The sequence below is a fragment of the Anas platyrhynchos genome, chromosome 2 (assembly GCF_047663525.1).
Source record: "Anas platyrhynchos isolate ZD024472 breed Pekin duck chromosome 2, IASCAAS_PekinDuck_T2T, whole genome shotgun sequence".
NCBI classification, from domain to species: Eukaryota; Metazoa; Chordata; class Aves; order Anseriformes; family Anatidae; genus Anas; species Anas platyrhynchos.
This window is the reverse complement of record NC_092588.1, coordinates 119,351,988-119,369,344: the sequence shown is the minus strand read 5'-3', so window position 1 is coordinate 119,369,344 and position 17,357 is coordinate 119,351,988. Positions and strand designations below refer to the sequence as shown.

Genomic DNA, 17,357 nt, shown 5'->3' with positions numbered 1-17,357 from the left:
ATTCGTATATTTTTACTTAAAGTAATGTGTAGGTAATACTGAAACAATTTTTCTATGTGGTAAAGTTTTATAGTGTTAGAAAAATGGCTTCAAAAAACCCCCACAACTTTACCTCTCGAGGTAACAGACATTAAATGTTAAAGCTACAAATGAATCCACTTGGAAAAAGCATGTAAGAGTAGGATTTGTTTCACTTCAAATTAGCTGTCTAAACATTAGATGTCACAGTCAAGCTGGTTGCCCAGTCTTCTGGTGCTCAGTCATTGAAGAGAATGGGGCCCTCAGAGAAATCATCGCATCTCAAGAAAAGTGACTGTGGAAGGTGGGATACATTTCCTGTTGGAAGGTAGGCTGGCTGTACTGGCTGGGGTGGGAGCCTAAATTTCTTGACTAATTTGTAGATAATTGATGCTATTTGCATTATTCCCATCCTAAGTGGTAAGAGCCTCAATAGCAGTGCATAAATCTCAGCTGATCTTGATATAGGAGGAACAGTGTGTTTATAATGTTTTAAAATCCAGATTTTAAAAATGAAATATTCTACAATATGCTAGTCTTCACTTGGGTTTTGTACAGCTGAGTCTTAAGTCTATCTTCCGTATCAAGTGACTGATACATAAAATAATAGACCAAGGTGTAAGGGTTTATTTGAGAATCACCCTTTCCTGATCTTAAAATCACTCTTTCATCAGTTCTGTGAGTTAGCTGGTTTCCTTTGAGCATGCCATGTGCATTTGGAGGAGAAAAGATAGACTTGCATATCAAGGCAGGAAACCTTCCTTCTATTTCCAGCTCTGCCACAGGCTTCCTGTATGACCAAGGAACTAATCCTGCTGACCTGATCTGTCTTTTTTTAAAAAAGTAAATTAAAAAGGAAAAAAAGTTGTTTTCATGTGTAAGTTTGTAATGCAGTATTTTTGTTACTAGTTTTCTTGTTCATAAGATCGATACTTACCTGTCTAGCAGGATCTTAAGTGAATTAATTTTCCTGCTGGCTTCAGATGCTCTCGTGTAGGATGCTGTATGCGTGTAGAAAATAACTTTCAACTGTTACTGCACTATTAATCCTCAAGCAAGACTCGAGGAAATCTGTGCAGGGCACCTACCTCTGAAACTGTCATGCTCCCTGGCCTTGATAATGAAGTAAAGAGATAAAACCCTCCCTAGAAATGAGGCGATTTGTTATTATTTTCGAGCAGCGATGGCAGGAAATAGGAACAAAACAATTGCTCTGAAAACAATTTGAATGTTGCTCCAGACAAATAAAAGACTGAGGCAGTGGCTGACCTCTCCTGACAAACAGCTGGAGCCAAAAATGGCCACAGAGTTGTCGCTTAAGGACTTAATGGAGGAGATCTTTCAAATCAAAGAAACAGTAAACAAGGTAGATGGAGCTTTTACAGAGGTTAAAATTGAGATAGCTCAAATGAAAGCCGGGCTAAATGAAATTAAAGAAAAGGTGAATCAACAGCTCTGCGTGTGTGAGGATGAATTGCTTACGTTAAAAGAGACTTCTAATCAAATCAAGTTTCTGGAATGATCTTTGAGGAATCAAGAGAATAAAAGGAGGAAAATCAAATTTGGGACTGGGTACCTAGAAAAGGCTTGAAGGACATCACCCAGAGGGAGGTTTTGAAAATATTGCACCGGGGCTGATAAAAGTGAACATCGAGAGGCCTTTGAAGTGGAAAGGTTACACCTGTGCTTCCTCGGATGTGTGCAGTAGATGTCAGCCTTTTATATTCGAAATGTTGCGTGCTCCTCATCTGCAGCAGATGATAGTGGTAAAGTTTCCTGCTGTTCGTTTTCAGATCCTTCTCACTAGATCTTAGCTTGACGCAGGCTATCCACAATTGACAGTTTTACAGCCTCCGTGAATGTGGGGCCTGATTTATAAGGCCCTAGTAAAACGGGGACAGGTTATTGAATGACAATACAGCAATAACAGGATGAACCAGTCAGACTGTCCTCAGATTTAGGAAGGTGCCATTTCCCTACCAGTAATGAATGCAAAGACGTTTTGTTTTGCAGAGCCGTGCTCGCTTCTAAAATGCAGTGACCTACTTAGGAATTACCGTGAGTGATAGGCTAGATTATCCGTGTGCTATTTTAAGAAATACTGGAAAAGAGTATACAGGAGGATATTCCTCTGGTAATTTCCCCATTTCGGTATTGATTCTGCCAATGTAGTGAAATATGGAGGGGACGAGGAGAGGATGAGACATTACAGTGCCTGACTCTTCCCTGGCAGAACCTTACATCAGCAGGAAAATTAAGGATACTTCTGTAGAAGCAGCTTGTGTCGGGCCAGGCATTTGACAGTAACATGAGTTTGTTCTAGGGTTGAGCCTCAAATGCTTAGTTTGCAGCTAATTAGGACAAATACGCCAATAATGAGAATGGGAAAGGACACCTCTTTGCAGTTCTGCAGAAAGGAAATGTTGGCAATATCGAAGCAATAAAACAGTAAGATGAAAGTCTTAAATTAAGGTGGAATTAACGCAGCATTTGTGTTGTTTCTTGTCTTGAACTAACCACCAGTTGCCATACTGATAAGGATACTTAATTCAGGATGGGGCAGTTTAACATGTTTTTTGTTTTTTTTTTTTTTCCCTCCTTAAACATTTCTAAATGTATGCAAGAATCTTCATTATTCCTTTTCTTACATATTTCCTTTTAAATACCTTCTTTATCCATTCTTACTGGCATTTGCAGCATTATTTTTTTCTTTATTTCTACCAGTTTCAACTAAAGTGGGTGAACTGAATTAGAAGAAGCAAGTAGTGGTTAAAGCGTTTTAGTAACTGTGATCAAAATTATGAATATTTCATTAACTTGGCTTCCATTTTTGTGTTCGTCTTCGCTCTTCATGCTGAAGTATGTATAACTCTGTCCTCTATAAAATCTACATGTATAACCATCTTAGTTCTAGATGGTTTCCTTTTTTTTTTTTTTTTTTTTTCTCCAGCCCAGCACTGACAAGCAAATATTGCAGACACAAATCATCACAGGTTTAGTTTGACTGAAGATTATTTCAGATTTTGGGTGCTGAGATTAATCAAGCATTCCAGTTCCTTGATGCTGACTAGTCACTTGCAGCTAAGTTGGTTTCTTTGGTGAGGTAGTATTTTAGCCAGAGAGAAGAGGAAGTCCTCAAGTGGCAAAGAATGGAGAACAATAGTCAATGAGTCCATGGAGACAAAGGAAAAGTCTTGGAGGAGCTGGTACTTTCCGTGCTTCTCTTTTTGCAATCATTATCGTATCTTCCTACAAACTAGTAAGAATAATGAGACCAGTTAGTGCTATTGTTGAATATGATTCTAGTGGGAAATATTTTCCCCATTGGATCAAATTGAAAGCGTAGCTTGGGGATTTAACAGTTGGGAGATCTGTTGTTGGTAAATGTGCTAATTTGAATAGCTGAGTGAGAGTTTACCCTTTCTTTATAGAACCCTAGTCAATCCGTTTGGTTAAAAAAAGGGCTATAAATGTCCTCAGCTGGAGATTTTGATGGGCTTCTGTGTTATGTAGCAGGGAGCCTGAAGAAGCTGATTGAGATGTCAGAACTTTCCTTTCCTTTCAGTATTTTCTGATAAAGGTGTACTGTAGTGAATTCAAAAAAAAAAAAATATCAAAAGTGAATGAAGAAGTCTTCAAATATTTGTCTAGGTTGTTTTGTTTTGGGGAAGAGCTACAAAGCATATTATGGTTTTGGGAAAGGCACTACAATCTCGTGCTTACAAAACCAAAGACTTCACAAACTTCACTCTTCTAAAAGGGTCACAGGAAAGGTCACTGCATTTCTAGGTCTGCATTTGTAGGAATGGTCTTGAAATAGAGATTTTTTTTTTCTGTTTGTGTCATTCCCTCTGCTCTTACTTGCAGGGGATGCAGTCTCTTGAGTGCCTTGAAAATCGGCTTCAATCAAAATGTTTTTCTTTGCACTTAATTGGCTTCCAGGTTAGTGTTCCATCTGACACCAGAAATAGATACAGGATCATCTCTTTTTGATTTACAGAGTTCTGGATGCGTACCCTAGGTGAAGTACTGCAAGAAACTTCAGATTTCTGAGAATAAAATACTAGCATAGGATTTCTTCACCTGGATCTCGACTGTAACAGATGAAACAAGATTGTGTGGTAGGTAGCAATTTTCTGCTCTGGCCCCACTTTGTAGGCAAGTTACCTTACGTCCGTCTGTCTGTCTAGCTATAAATGTATGTGAGAGTGTATATGAAGCTAGAGGGAATATATATTTATATTACATAGTATTTAGTAACACTTTTATAAATCGTATCCAGACTTTATTACTGTACATGTAGATTTTTGTACTGACCATATTCTAGAGTATTTGGGGAGGTGTTTTTTTATTTTTATACTAGGCTCACCCTGGCACAGTGGCTAGATGAGCTTTTGAAATGAAATTTCCAGGTTTCATTCAGTGGCAGAGTGGTGCACACTTAGTGCATTTATGCCTAGGAAAATAAAGCATTCATGAGCAGTTGGTGTGGAAATGCTTTTCAGTGTGTGCTCTGAGCTGCAAGGTATACCACAGCTGCCTTCTTCAGAGGTGTTACGGCTGGTGTTTGCCAGTTCTATGCAAACAACTGGAGGAATCTCCCTTATTTTTGTAGTTCCTTACTGTGGTAATCACAGGCTTCAGTGATTCAGCTACACACCAGTAGTTTTGGAATAACTATACAATGAGCAAAGCTGGGTCTGTTTCACAGTCAGAAGAGAAGCGTTCTCTTCTAGTGCTCGGATACCCCATGACCATGAGAGCCTCAAGAATAGGAATGGTCTTGGTGGTAGCTTCATAATGTAGGCACATCATTACAGCAGGACTCGCCATTCTTCACTGATGGTGTGGAGAAAACCCTGGGTGGCGTGCACTAAGTACCTTGACACCAGTAGCTCAAATGTCCTCAGTCCAGGAACTGCTGAAAACCCTCTGAGTTCTCTGTGCAAAGTGTAAATGAAATCTAACAGACAATTAGAAAGAGTGATTGCTTACTTTATGTAACTGAGTTAATTTGTACCTGGGGGTTCAGTGTGTTGGTGAAGAAGTGGAGGCTGTTGAGGCTGCTATGTCCTATTTGTCCCATCTGTGAGGATCATGAAGGCTCCTGGAATACGGACACAGTCCCAGTCGATGATGGTCTTTCAAAGTAATTAACTAATTTTCACCCATATTTGCCCACCATGCATCTGCATGGACTGCAGATTTGAAGGAAACTGGGTGTATTGCTTTGCTTTTTTTGTATTTTTTTTTCCAATGGTACAACTGACTCATTTTGTAGCCAAACTTATATGATTTGCAGAAGACATTTTAAAAATCATGTTTAATGTAGTGTTGATGTGTAATGTGTGTGTAATCTTCATCTTGAGTGAATCTTTTTTTTTTTTTTTTTTTTAACTTCCTGAATGCTACGAAATAAAACCTTGAAAAACATCAGTGTTTTTTTTTGGGAGGTGGGGGGAGGTGTGTTATGAGCTTTCAGGAAAAAGGCAATATCTGCTTGTGTTGGGAGATGTTGCTGTGTTATTTCTTATGTCAAGATGAGCAGAATCACTTTTAAGAATGGACACTGTAGAAACAGAGGTAAAAGCACACTGCCACGAGGGAGCAATTGCAGTTGGGTTTTTTGGTTTTTGTTTCAGATAGATGCTCTGGTTTTGTTCATATGTTCAAGTGCCAATTTCATTTAAGACAAATGAGGTGAATTTAAAATATGAAACTGTACTTTCTGAAGTGTTCTACAATATTCTATGGTACATAATTAAATAGAGGAGACCTGTTAACATACAGGGATGTGTTTCTCTCTCTATATTTTTAAAGCAGTTCAAAGTCATACTGTAATTTATTTTTCTTTCAACTCCTGCTTTCCAGAATGGCGCCATTGCTAGGTACTTCACACTGTAGATACAACAGCTGTGTTAATTAAGTAGATATGTCACAGCACTGAAGCCAGTGCCTGCTGCCACTGTGCATAGGCAGCCAAGAGCTACAGCAAACAGCCTCACAGCAGCTTTAGCAATGTAATACCAAGTGTAGGAAAACAAACAAACACAAAAAAATAAGCTATGGTATAAAAATATATATATATAAGACAGAAGATGATACTTGGAGTGCATTAATTGCAAGTATAAAAGATGTGAAATGTGCACTCATGATACCATAAAACAGTTATTACTGATTATGATAAATCAATAAACAGCACTGCAGACAGATGTTAGCAATCTCGGCATAGGATTTATGGAAGACTTTCTTTCCTTGTAGCTTTATAATGCCTGCCTTCCTCCCCCCTCTTTTTTTTTTTTTTTTAACCCAATGTTGAGATGTCTGGTGCGTGGTCAAAGAGATCCTTTAACGTTTCCATAAGGAATTTTATTACTCTAATGTCTGGACCAAATTTGGAGACATCATCCTCGCAGGTTTCCTGCATGTCCATTAAGAAACTTGCATAGCCTCTTCCTCTTCTCTGAAATGCTGATGAAAGTTGCTGAGTGTTTCAGATCTGCTGCGCTCTTCTCAAGCTCATTGTATTTCAGTGACTGGCAAAATACTTTTTTTTCTTTTTTATGTGGTACTTGCTTTCACCAAGGTTCATTTTAACTATATCTGCTGAGGGCAAAATGCTCTTCTATGACTTAGGTTTGTTGCAGATGTGCAGGTGAGACAATCTCTATAAACATGATGATAATTGTTAGTAATTGGAGGGGTGTGGGTTTTTTTTTCCATCTGTAAAAGGATCAAAGCTCTATCATACAGCTGCTAGGAGGGCTACTGAGGACAGCAGTAAAAGCTGAACCTCCAAAAGGATGGAAGTGGAGTAAGTCCCAACACAAGCTTCTCTGTGGTTTTGAGGCTGACTGGCAGGTTTCCAGGTGGCAGATGCTGCCAGCAACATTTCGTTGTTTGCTGTGAACCACTTGCAGTGCTGCAGAGTGAAGGCAGCATGTGGCTGTTCAAAATGGCAGCATTGCCCTGGAAGAAAAAGGAAAGAGTCGTGGCTTCTTCAGAACAGAGGCTGCCACATTACATCTTAAAAAATAATCCAGCAAGTGCCAGGAATAAATTAGTATTAACCTGCTTGCTTGTCTTAGAAGGTAATGAAAGAGTTGTATAAACATTGTTAGTTCTATAATAAATTGTTCAGAATTGTACAATAATACGGAACTATTATTTTAAAATCAAACCCTACTGTGCATGATGTAGGAATTCTTGAAGCATGTGGAGCTGTCAATCACCAAATCTCCAGATACTTTCAAAGAATCTCTATATAAATGGATGAAAGGCCAAGTTAGAAGTTCCTGACTTCTTCGTCTTGACAGCTATGGAGCTGTGGGGGCTGGCAAAAAAAAAAAAAAAAAAAAGTCCCCCAATTTCTGTTTTAATTTTTGTAATTAAAAACAAAACGAAACAACTGAAATACAGACATAAGTTTCAATTTTGCAAACTCTCAGACATGCAAGTAGCTATGTACATATCATTGGACCCAGGGAACTTAGTAAGTATTAGTAACCCCAAAATTTTCCACACTTTTTTTTTGCATGTTCCTATTACATTATTAAAGTGGGAGATTCTTTTTTCCCATTTTATTTTTTTTTTCAGGATTGCAGAATTTCTTTTTCATTGTTAACCTTGTTCTTTGGACACAGGAGTTATGGTGCACAGCAATGTAGGTGAATTGGGGATGTTGCAATACTGCCACATGGTGCAGAAATAGCTAAATGCTAGGATTTGCTTGATCTGCTTAGGTTCTGTTTAGTTGTATGTTAGTGGAAGGTGCAGGTACCTATGAAAATGAGTTGATAGTAAGGAACTAGTACCTGGAAGTCATGACTTTTTGGGATGGGTGAAGAGCATTGTTGTGCAAGGTCACTATAGCCACGATAATTATAACAGCTCTCTTCTGGCTCACTGTCTTCATTTACATACCCCTCCTTTTGTTTAGTAAATGATATGAATTAAAAATGTTTAAAAAATACTTTAGTTAGTTGCAGAAATATGCGTATGCTTACCTCTATTTCAAGATCTTGTATTATCTTGTTGCTGTAACTTTTGTCTTTTACTCAATGCTGTTACCCCTGTCTCTTCTTCCTCCCTTTTTTATTTTTGCCGTGGTTATTGTCATACTTCAAATTAACCTATAAGCCCTGCAAAGGTGACTGTGCTTGTTTGGCAAAACAGCCTTTACAGTTTTTTTTTTGTTTGTTTGTTTGTTTGTTTGTTTTGTTTTTTCAAATGCAGGTGCAGATCGAGCCTTTTCTCTAATGAAGAGAGACTAGTAAGAGAGCCTTCTTCTTACATCTTGTGGACAAAAATCTTGATGTGCTTTAATTCAGTGTCAGAAATTTTTAACAGTTACCATTCATGATTATTTTTTCTAAGAATGTAAGGGGTCTTTGCCTTTTTGATACCCTCACAGCTGCTTTAATGAGAGATGCTCTTGAATTTCTTTGACATTTAATACGGTTTGTGATTATATGAGGTTAGATAGCGTGAGGACAGACAGCAAGAGAAGAGGCAGGTGTTTTATATCTTTGAGCAATTTCTATTTCTGGAATACGACAGCATTTTAAATTAAAATATTCTAACATAGTTTTTACTATTATTGTAGGTGCCATAGGTTTCACTGGGCTTCAAGTTTATCTTTTTTTTTTTTTTCTCACCCTCAATTTGGATCTGTAGCAAACTTTAGTGCAGTGTCCTACACGTTATATTGAGTTGTGTCTTTAGAGATGTGATATAGCCTGAGATTATTCAGTGTGACAACACTTAACCTAACATAATTCAGTTCAGTGCACTGAGAATTAGAAGGATACAATTTTTTGTTTCCTAGAGTGGGTACCCATCCATTGTCACTCTGGTTGCCATGGATTATCTGATAGGAACATAAGAATATAGGAGTTGCCATGCCAGATCAAACCAGTGGTCCATCTAAGTCACTGTCCTTTCTCGTAAGAGGCTGCAGGTGAATACTTCAGACAAAAGTGTAGAAAACTCTACAGTAAACTTAATGTCTTTTCCATGATGGTATCTTTGTAATTCTGTCTGTTAGACTTTTGTTTGTGCTGTGTAGCAAAAGGACTTAAATCCCATGTGTTTTTTAAATCCCCTCTGATGTAACACTTGATTTTCATGTTATCTGTCTAAACCTTATCTGAATCCTGCTGTGCTTTTGATGTCAGTGTGGTATGGTAGCAGTGAATTCCACAAATTAATTATATGTTATAAATAGGAATATCTAATGTATCTTGTCTTGTTTTGCAAACCTCAAAGATGCCTTCTAGTAGATGTCTCATCTTTAAACTAAAAGGATTCCCATTGGTGTTTCCAGTTTCTACCCTGCAGGATTCTTCCTGTGCCTGTAATGTTTTAGCAATTCCTCCTGTCTACACCTTGCTTATGTTACAAGAACAGATCACAATATTTCACATAAAGGGTATGCAGTCATTTTACATAGTAGCAGTACGTTTTCTATAACACTTCAATATTGATATGAGGAAGTCAGGGGAAGAGAGATGTTTCCAGTCAGAATTATTTTTTTTTTAATGTTTAATTGCAGATGCCTGAAAATGGTGCTGGAATCATTACTGCAGTGAGGGATTGGTTCCTAAATGTATGTCAAAGCCTGCACAGCGTTAGCGAGAGTTCCTTTCATTTTAATAGCCTTTTTTCCTTTTAAGCTAGTATTTCTGTAGTTTAATTGGTACACTTCCTAACTTCAGGCATTATTTCTTCCTTGTCTTAGTCAACTCAGTTAAGTTCATATGGAATTGAAAACTATGTTTAAAGTAAACCTAACTCAGTAGTTTGCTTCGTCAGTTAGCTCGGCACTGTTAATTCAAAAGGTGTGCTTTAGTAAGAGACACGAATCTGTACTTTGGTCTTTTGATGCTACCTCCATGCAAAGTTTTTTAGTGTATGATACACTCTAAACTTTTCTTTTATGCCTCTTTTAATTTGTTATGAACTTGTGTTTTTAAAAATTAATCAAGAGCTGGTATTCCTTGGTTTTCATTTGCATGTGTGCTAAAATGCCATTCCTCATTGGAGATAGCAGCAACGCCTTTTCATATGGCTTCAGTGTGGCAGTTGATAGTAGTGCCCCTTGAATGCAGTCCCACCTGTGTGGAGCCCTTAAATTCATTGCACACATTCAGCATCAGCTGTAGTGTAAGACCTAAAGCAGTTGGATGAGTAAGCAGCTGTATGCAGAATTTTAACAAAAATGTTTAGTTTTTGATGAACCACAGTGAATTCATCTGTTGGGAGTAGATGGTTTATTTTGTAATGTAAAATTAGACCTATAAATCTGACTGCAACTTTGCTGGGTTCTTTTCCTACAAAACTGGCAGCCTCCTCTGTCCACTGTCTTAGACTCTAAAATAAATAATGAAAACAACCATAAACACAGGATTTGATATTGATTTTCTGGAGTTTAAGATAATCTGAGGTCTTCAGAGATCAGTATCCTTTACTGTGTCATACACATATGTATGCTGCTGCTATAAAAATAAATAACTGAAGCTCTTTAAGGTCTAGTTTGTGAAAAAGATGAAACATTTATTGGCCACTATATTTTGAACATTGTATTTCTGAAGCTGAATTTGATGCTTTGTGTCCCATAAAATAAAAATGATGAGATTGAAGTCAGTAATCAAAAGAAAAGGGCTCGGTGTGTAAGTCTCTTGCTAGAATACACATGGCTGGTTGAACCAAGCTTTGTTTCTAATACACTTTTATAAATTTTTAATGATAGCTAATGAATCAAAAGTTGAGAGGCCTTTGAGATGTTATTTATCAGCTTTTTTCTTTGTGGTATTCTGTGGTGCATCTCCTAGGTCCCTTAGGTTGCAGTCTGTTTCCAAGATGTGGCTTGACGTTCTCCTTACAGCATTTTGTAGGTCTTCAGTGAATACTAGGGTGGGGTTCAATGATTCTAATTTTGAACTTTTCACATCAACAGATGTTGTAAAGGCATGCAGGAACAAAATGATGCTCGCTTAGTTTCATTCAGAACGTGTTGGTGTTCCCTGAAAGGACGACCCATGCGGCTCGGGCGGTCTCGTTTGCTCCTTGGTGTTTTTCAGCCCTGACCCATCCCACCAGGTGCCGCTATAATGCAGTGATGCCTGAAGCCTGTAAGGAAACAGGAAGATATACAGTCCCCAACTCCTGATTAATACAAATAAAAAGGCAAAGGAAATTGCAGCCTGCACCCTGTGACCTGACCAAGCCATTGTAAGTCATCAAGGAAGCCTTGATGAATCAGGAGCAATCTCCTAAATATCAGAGGGCGATACGGCTCTATGGGATATTGTACCTACCGTGATACAGATTTCTGCAGTGTGACCATATTACGGCATCAATTTGAGAGGAGAGGGAAAGGAAACTTAGGAGTCAAGCCGCAGAAATAAAAATGATTCACAGGGAAGTGGCTCAGCAGCTTACAGTTAGTTTTGCCTCTCCGAGTCCATGATCTATGCCAACAGGCACGTCTGCACAGCACGGGGAGCGCTCTGTTTGCCACCTGCCCCGAGCACGGTGGTCTCTGTGACTCAGCAGGCATCGCTGGTGGCACCTCAGGAGTGGCGTTTTGGCAGGAAAGAAAATGCGTGAAGCAAAATCGTGATGTAAATTGAAAGCGAGGCTTCTGCCAGCCACCCAAATGGAATCAATTGCACCATAAATTGGGTAACCAAGATTGCTCCTGCCTGTGGATCCTCTGAGTCTCCAAGTGGTGTAGCAGAAGGGGATTGTGTGATGCTTCTTAGGGCAGTGTGTGTGTACTAAGTGGGAGGGAAACCCCACTGATGGACTTAAATGGCCGAATACAGGGAAAGAAGATAATCACAATAAGTGTCTTTTAGAAGTGGCTGTTATGCTGTTTTTCAAGGGAATGGTCTCCAGTACAGTAATAAGAAATAAGGCAATAGTTATCAGTGGGTCCCAACTTGGTAGCAGGGCTTATGGTACCTCGTATTTGACATACAGTTAAATCTTGCAGTTTCTGGAGAATCCAGAAAGAATCAGATCACTGCTGCACAACAAGTTTTGAGCAAGACCTCCCTTTCTCCTCAACTTTTCATCTCTGTGTCCCACCCAGTAAGGCGTCGAGATACACAGGAGAAAAAGATGATAGTGTAAGGCTGATTTTCTGACTTTATCAAACAAAAATAGTGTGTCCAGCACTTTGCTGCTGCTTTCATCAAAGTTCGTACTGATGTGAGGCCTCTCCAGTTTGCTGTGCAGGCAGTTTGTGGTAGAACCAGAACTTCAGAGGTGATTATGTGAGAACTCGGTGTGATTCATCAGAGTCAAGCTGTGTTGTTCAGTTGTTAGGCTTTGTGCCTGTAATTATTCTCAATTTTTTATCACAGGATGCTGCTGAAATTCTCAGAGGAACGGGAGGGAATGATGCAAGTTGAATTGAACCAAAATTTCAGAAAGTTGTTGATGGCAAGGCTGAACTCATTCTTCACTGATAGAGCTAGAAGGCAGAAAGCAACTGAACTGTTGCTTGTGTTGAGATGGAAGAATTTGGAGGCAGGACACTTGCTTATCCCTGTTTTTCAGGCTGATGTTCTCTTCCCCAAGCTCTCCAGAAATAGCAGAGCCACAGTAAGGATCTTGAAATATTATTTCCAAGGATCTGATAGAATAAATATTTTCCAGGCATATTTGGAAGGCCTTTTAGAACCACCCCTCCTTGCAGGATTTAACTCGTTTATCTGATCTGGGAATGAAAGCAAAAGTAGCTGTTGTCATCTTCCAAATTAAGTTATAAAGACTAGCTAATAGTAGCATCTTCAGAAATCATTTGTATGCTAAATGGAACAAGTGAATTTTGTCTGTGTTAATTTATTCCAGATTACTTCCAATTTTAGAGAGCCCTGTGTATGACGGGGATAACACTCGGTCCAAATTATTTTCTTACATTGCTTTTAAATGGAATTACACACACTAGTGTAAGATGCATGCATTATACGTGCCAGACAATTGCACTTGAGGCTGCAAGCCTACATGTTACATCTCTTATGGCAATTATATTTGAAACGCTGTATTTTGACAAAATTGTTCACGATGTACAGCCCTATCAGTACAATCCTGGCTGCCCAAGTGTAAACAGTTTACGTTCATAGAATTGGAAGGTCTAATGCAGTATGAGTAATTGGACTGCTGAATGGCTGAAATAGCTCTGACTGGGATGTTTGGGCAGACCTCCTTCTGACTGATATAACACGATATTCATATCGTTGCCTTTGAAGACTTGCATTTCAGTAGGCATGCTGTACATGAAAGTGTGCAGTCTACATTAACAACTTAACTCTTATGAGTAAACCTTATTAAACTTTATCCTGGAAAGTTGATAGTAGAAGCTGGCTGAAGTTAAAAGTAAGCTTAGTAGCCCAAAGCAAAATTACTTTGAACCTAAATGTATGGGATAAGTCTCAAGTGCTAATCAGAATATATAGGATATTTTCAGCTATTAGTTATAATTAAGTTCTTAATTTTTATTTTTTTTTTAACTTAACAACTGCAACAGTTTCTTTAGCCTGGGTTACTCTTCTAGCTGTCTTAAAATATACTTTAATCGGGATTTCATGACTGCACACAGAAGTCTGGAGCCAGAGGCTCAGCTGGCAAGAGGTGACTGTGAGCAGACTTTCTGAAGTCAGTAGAGTTGCTCTGGTTACACCTTCTGAGGATCTACCCTATGAGATCAGTGACTCTCCAGACGTATGTATTCTGGGTCAAATTTAGTGAACTTGGAAGAGTCAAAAGACTTCAGAGAGGGCATTGTTTCTTTTAAAGGTTGATTGGACCTTTATCTATGTTGAGTGCTCCCCATAGTCTGATTAGTAGGGGGCATTCATTACATATTTCTGGGATTAATTCAATTTTGCTTTCAACTCTTATTTTTTTTTTCTTCTGAGAAATCAGATGGCTTGATAGTAATTCCCTGCTGACCTCTAAATCCCTAAATCTCTTTCCTGTTTCTCACTTCTTTAAGGTATTAAGTGTTACTCAATAATGTGGAAGTTAGCGTGTCTGGCTCTGTGTGTTTAATTTCACTGCATTAAACATAAATTGTTTCAAAACCATTTTATTTCAAAACATCTATATTTTGCACAACACACCATCAGGCACAGTGGTAAGGTTAGTTGAGATTTGTTGGCTTCCAGCTACATCAAGTACTTCAAAATATCATAACCCAAATGTAAAATTGCATCTTCCTGCAATATTGCAGAAGCTTGGCCATGAATCTCCAGGCTAATGAACTTTGTCTGAGGATATTTGCCTTTCCAGCTGCTGAACTTGAAAATTGAAAGTGTGAGCTCCTAGTATATAGGTCCCCTACCCATAGTAAACCACCCTATAATCCAGGCAGACAAGGGAGAGCACAGTAATGCCTGTAGCACATTGCTTGTACAGTATGTGTGCTGTACTTTGTGGGACCATAGACTCGCTAAAGAGGCTCACGTGAGATTAACTTGCGGGGCCGTGTTTTAGCACGTGCAGCTGCATCCATTTATCCTAGATACTGATACAGCTGAACTGTTGCCAAGTACCAGGCAAAAGGCAAAGTTCATATGTCTGGAGTAGGATCTCACTTTATTACAGAGGGTCTGTAGTGGACAAAGTCAGGGAATTTCTACATCTTGTACATTAAACTTAGTAGCCACTCACTGACATGCTTTTGGGAAACGTTAAGAGTCATCCCTGGATCCATTGGTCTTAGGTACGCTCTCTTAGGTCATGGAAAGGATTATCCCCTCTGAATAGCATCTCTTATTTTTTCTTCCCATTGACTTAGGCTGTGTGAAGAACTAAGTTAAAGACCATCGCTTAAAACATAAAGAAAAGGGCTGGTTTTTTTTGCACGAGCATATTTTCTTAGGAGCCTCATGGGAGTATTTGTACTAGCAGGGCTATTGAGTGTACACAGAAGGGTTTTTGTTTGTTTGTTTGTTTTTTGTTTGTTTGTTTGTTTGTTTGTTTGTCTGTTTTTTGTTTGTTTGTTTGTTTGTTTTAATACCTATATAGGAGGCTGACAATGTCTGTATCTTCTGAGCTTATGAATCTGAACTATCTGCTAGGTTGTGGCATATGTCATAGAACTTGAACTAAGCAATCTAATAGGGTGGTTACTGGGAAATGTGCATTAGTGGGAACGTTAATGCGCTCTCTATATTGAAACCAGGTTTGACGATGTTTATATAGCCCATGGGCCAAAGGATGACGTTAGTATGAAGGAGGTGGATTGTTTAACTGAGAGTTGAAACTTGTCATGTCTGTATTAGTGACACTAATGTTTTATGTGCACTGTTTCTAGGACTGCTTCTCAATGTGGGATTATGATAATTCCTGATCAGTTGTGTCTTTGTAAAAAAACAAACAAAAAACTATGCATAAAAAAACTAAAATGCAAGGCAGCTCTTCATTGCATAGACACCAGTTACAGCATAGTTTATGGCCCACCTGGGGTTTGAAAAAAGAAAAAAATGTTTCTAATAAGAAGGTTCTTGATCAACAAAATGTGAAAGGACTTAGCAATTTTAGTTTGCTAGGATATGTCTAGCTTGGCTGTCCTCATTTCAGAGCAAAGCATAAATCCTTTGCATTGAGGTACAAGCTTCAGTTTCTATTGCATGAAGACATATCCCTTAGAAATAGAAGTGCGTGGTTGTTTGGCATTGGGGGGCATAGCACTCCCCCTGCAGAAGGAGTGCAGGTTTTCCTAGGCTTGGCCATGCCTGGGGTATGGGCAAGGGAGGAGGAGCACCCTAAGGATCCTGGAAGAAGGACAGCAGAGCAGATGCTCTAAAGTTGCTCCCCACTTGATCGTGCAACCTCTGAAATAAAACGGAAAATAAGAGAAATAAGTGAAGGTTTGGCCACCATAGTTAGTGCCAATTTGACTAACTGCCATGAGTTTATTCCAGTATCAGACTTTTGCAGTGAATTGTTTATTTGTTTCTTTTTCCCCAAGGCAGAAATGTCTTCTACTGCATTGCAAATTTATTTGCAACATTTTGTTTTGAAATGGCAGAACTGCTCTCACTTACGATTTTTATCTTGGCCACCAGTCATGTCAGGGCCCAGCCCATCTCTTTAAAACAAATTCAGCGTAGCTTGCTATATTGATTGCTGTAAGAGTTTCATCCTGCTCTTGTTCAAGCATGTTTATTTTGCAGTGTAAAGTTGATACTTTGGAGAAGTGTGTTTAGTTACTATAGAAAGTAATTTTCCTGATTTTTTTCCTTACTCTTGAAAGATTGTGAATGAATAGTCCAAAATAGGGTGCATAACAGTGGTACGGAATAGTAATCCAAAAACCTAGGAGCTCCTTTTGTTTCCCACTAGCTCCCCTAGTGCCAGAGTGACACAAATTCATTTATGCACACGCACATTTACACACAAATAAACGGATGAATAGGTAGTGTAGATGGAACGAAAGAACCCTGCTATTTCAGATTGAAGTGCCTGTCACTGACATTAATTTAGATGTAGTATTAGGGAGCCTCTTAAAGGTCAGGTTTCCCCTGGAGCATTAGTTTACTCTGGACGTTTTTACAGATGATGTGCTAAAGATGTAATGCATCTAATAACTACATCTTGGCTTCATCTACTTGATTCATCAAATACCTTCCTGCTCAATACTGAGCTTTCAATGACATGTTATATGTGAAATATTAGAAGACATGTTAATACTGTGTCAATTACAGCTGAATATTTTGTTTGGGGGCATGTAAAAAGGGGAGGGGAGGAAATAGAGTGCTGTTATTGCATGATGTTAGTGGCCTATTGCATTCTGGAAATACGGTCCCCTCCTTGTTTGATTAAGGGAAGAAGGTTATGAATGGCAGCTGCCCTTTCCTGAGGAGGGGGCGGTCTCAGATGTAAGCTGCTTAGTGTATCTCTTGGGTGTACAGCACAACTTTTACCCATGGAGATGGGTTTATTGTGTTGTGTGTGAAGCCTGCCGTGTACAGACAAGTATTTCCCAGTTCATGCAAAGCTGTAGGTAGGTAAATGCATTGTTATTACATAGACAAAGCCTAATTCTTGCGGTTTTGCTATCACCTCCTGACTATACAGACACTTAATCCATGTTAAGGCATCTTTTAACAGACAGAAGTTGACCAGCAACCAGAATAGGGCAGTCCTGAGGTTAATAATCTTGAGTTGGTTTGTCTTTTCTACTCAGTACACACAGTTTTGCAGTGTAACACTTGCAATTAGTTGTATGCCGGGCCTTTTGTCAATGCCTTCTGTGCTTTTGAATATTTTACAGAGTCCAAAAGCACAAAAGGTAATTTTTAGAAACCAATTGTGCTTGAAAT

General features: G+C 38.8%; 1 protein-coding gene across 4 annotated transcripts in view; it reads left to right on the top strand.

Moving 5' to 3' along the window:
- The window catches only part of RARB (retinoic acid receptor beta), a 319,793-nt gene that overhangs the window by 42,770 nt on the left and 259,666 nt on the right, over positions 1-17,357 (top strand). The window contains exon 3 of one of the 4 annotated variants that reach the window (XM_027451077.3): positions 4,019-4,139. The exons of the other annotated variants lie outside the window; for them this stretch is intronic. The gene's annotated coding sequence lies outside the window, so the exon portion shown is untranslated. The remainder of the gene's footprint in view (positions 1-4,018; positions 4,140-17,357) is intronic. 4 annotated transcript variants of the gene reach the window in all.